At 37.8% G+C, this 3462-nt stretch overlaps 1 pseudogene across 1 annotated transcript; it reads left to right on the forward strand.

Annotated features, from left to right (window-relative positions):
* The first annotated feature begins 975 nt into the window (after positions 1-975).
* Positions 976-2289, forward strand: LOC143567092 (xyloglucan endotransglucosylase protein 6-like; annotated as a pseudogene). Its single transcript, XR_013141342.1, has 4 exons — positions 976-1153; positions 1303-1403; positions 1518-1709; positions 1826-2289. The product of XR_013141342.1 is annotated as a xyloglucan endotransglucosylase protein 6-like (transcript).
* Positions 2290-3462: the final 1173 nt, after the last annotated feature.

The raw sequence follows: 3462 nt of genomic DNA on the forward strand, positions 1-3462 counted from the left end.
ATGACTATATGAGAGAAACTAAAAAAAACACAAACACCCTAACTAAATAACTAATCTTGACTATGATATAAAAAATCAACAAAAACTGAGTATGGAGAGGCTTGAACCTGCAACCTCTCAAAGAAAAGACAAGGGAATTTCCACTATACTAGTTTAGCCTTAATAGTATGGGTTCCAAGTATTAATTTTTATGGGGTCCTTACAAAATTTAGTATACCGTCTCTAAGTATTTTTTAAAAAACATTGGTGTCCCGGGACCCCGATGGGACCTATGTAGGTCCGCCCCTGATGTCACCATAGTGCCTCACATGTTTCCTCTTCGCTCGTTAACATGTTAAGACCCGCACCTTATCACACAAAACATAACCCCTCTGACGTGGTGCTTATCATGCCTCATAAGCTTAATCCCTGCAAAAGTATGCCACTTTGACAGTCACGCCGTATTTATTGCCGGAAACCACCACCCCACGAAGAACGGTTTTTTTATATTACGATGCAATATATACCCGAGGAAATAAAGGCAGAAAGTATTTAAAATTTTATATTTATTTTTGTTTTAGACTTTTTATTGTAGTTTGTCTTCCACGCATCCCTACTATAAACACCATGCGCGTGGTAGCATACATATATCAACAAAAGAAACTGGTGAATGTAAAAGAAGGCTGTCCTTTTAACCACGGCATAAATGACAGCTATACAGTACTATGTCCAGCTGTACATCGCCAGGTGTCATCCTCTCATTCGTTTAGATTTCCCTCTATCTTGCCCGATAGTGACTATTCATACCCTCTTGCTCAAAGCACCCTTCACAGCCAGCTAAACCTAAACGGCTAGTTTTATAATTTCAAATTGTGGGCCCCACTTGTCCTACGTGTTCTTTATCCATCCTACGTGGCGAACCTCACACATAACTTGCTGCTATAAAACCACCCCCACACTACTCTCATTCCTACAAAACAAAACCTTGTAGTCTCTACAATATTAATCATGGCTTCTTCTTCTACATCCATACATCTTGCTATGCTTTTAACATTATTCGTTTTCACTGTGAATGCAACTGCTAAGTTTGATGAGCTGTTTCAGCCTTACTGGGCTGCTGATCACTTCTCGTTTGTTGGTGATGCTGTTAATATGAAACTTGATAACTACTCCGGTAAATTATTAATTTTCGGTTTGGGTGCAGTTTGATTTTTACAGTTTCGCAGTGCTTGAAAATTTAAGCCGAAAACAAACTTTTGGGTTAAATTCAGTTAAAGTTACTTATTTTATAAATTACTTAAATTGATCGATTTTGAGTCTCAGGAGCTGGATTTTCATCAAAATCAAAGTATATATTCGGAAAAGTGAATATTCAAATCAAACTTGTTGAAGGTGATTCAGCGGGAACCGTAACTGCATTCTACGTAAGTTTGATGCCATGAGTTCATGTTCTCAGTATGATTACTTTTGTCCACTGTTTAATCAATTAATTAACTTCTTTCTAATTTAAATAATTTATTATGTTATGTTTTGATCAGATGTCATCGGACGGTCCAAAACATCACGAGTTTGATTTCGAGTTCTTGGGTAACACTACCGGAGAACCGTACGTTGTGCAGACTAATGTGTACGTTAATGGCGTTGGAAACAGGGAACAGCGTTTGAACCTCTGGTTTGACCCGACCAAAGACTTCCATACTTACTCTATATTATGAAACCAACGTCAAGTTGTGTAAGTTTTGTTCTATAAATTTGGAAAGTGTCAATTTTAATATTTTACAATTTTAAAGAGAATCTTGTGAAATTTTATATGATAATCTAATTAATGTAATTTTATTTGTTACAGGTTTTGGTTGATGAGACGCCAATTAGGGTGCACACTAATTTGGAACACAAAGGTATCACGTTTCCCAAAGACCAAGCCATGGGTGTGTACAGTTCGATTTGGAACGCTGATGACTGGGCCACACAAGGGGGTCGGGTCAAGACGGACTGGACCCACGCCCCATTTGTGGCATCGTACCGGGCGTTTGAAATAGATGGGTGTGAGTGTCCCGTGACAACTGCGACTATTGATAATGCAAAACGATGTGCCAACAGTGGTGGCTGGTGGGACCAACCGTTGGTGTCCGAGTTAAATGTGCATCAGAGTCATCAGTTGATATGGGTGCGGGCGAACCATATGATTTATGACTATTGTAGTGACACTGCTAGGTTTCCGTCTGTGCCGGTGGAGTGTGAGCACCACCGTCATTAGTTGGTTGTTTATGGGGTGGATGGTTAATTGGTTGTTTCTGTAAAAATTAAAAAGATGGTGGAAGGACATGAGCTTTCATGTTGGATGTTTTGTTAATCTAAGATAATACTGGTTTTATTTAATGTTGGTTTATTTTATGGTTAATTTATGAGTTCTATGGATATTTAAAACGTGTTTTTTTTTTGGAACGACCAACTAAGTACGAGCCGGCCACGAGTAAGATAATATTGGGTACTCCGTACGCGGCCCCCATTGGTTAAAGGTAGCCTAAGCCGGCCACGAGTCCGGACCGACGGAGCCCCTAGCGGTCCACCTATTGAGGGATTCCCCAGATAAAACCCAACCCCACGCTCGCCAAACGGCACGACAGCAAGGAGTCGGTAAAACCGTGTAAGATCAGGATTCGAAACCTGGCAAGCCCGGGTCGTCCCTCATATCTCCCATATAAATTGGTGGTAGTGAGGTTTGATCCCCATACCTCTCACTTGTAAAGTGAGTACTCTACCATTGAGGCACATCTGATTTATATTTAGAACGTGTGTTAATTATGCTTGAATTATTCCTTTAGATAAAGATAGAAAAATAAGTCTTTAAGTGGCGAGGGAATTATTCGCTCACGGGATTTCATATGTGGGGGGAGCTAAGAGAGAAAAAAAACAGTACTATGTGAAAATTTTCAACAAACATTGGGTCCACCTGGGAAACAATTTGTAAAGTTGTAACTATGGATCTTGTTTGCATATTTGGAAAACACACAAATTTAATCTACTATAAAGAGAGATTAGTTATAATATCAAATGAATATATCATAAATTGTTGTAGCTCGCATTAATCATAATTGAGTTTCCGGGCCATTTGATTATTGATAATAATCATAAATTGAATAAAGTTGATAGACCTTACCAATACGATAATTGTGTCGTAAATTCTTGATAACCTTCTTAAGGTAGTTGAGTATTCAAAAGGTAGTTACAAATAGTCAAATACTATAAAGGTATAATCCTTGCAAGAATGGTGATTATGTATGTATGGTGATTAATGATTATGATGGCTTTATAAACCATTTACAAGAATTGCACAATATGGATTTTGAAGATGAAGCAATTGTTAACGAAAGTCTTTGCATATGATATTAACATTTTTGTATAAAAAATCCTAAGGATTGTATGTACATTGAAAATTAGTTGAAACTCGAAACATAAAGAAATTTGTAAATAATTGTATGT

The sequence above is a fragment of the Bidens hawaiensis genome, unplaced genomic scaffold (genome assembly GCF_021521415.1).
Source record: "Bidens hawaiensis isolate Kalapana, Puna unplaced genomic scaffold, B.hawaiensis_p1.1 tig00023211_1, whole genome shotgun sequence".
Taxonomy (NCBI): domain Eukaryota; kingdom Viridiplantae; phylum Streptophyta; class Magnoliopsida; order Asterales; family Asteraceae; genus Bidens; species Bidens hawaiensis.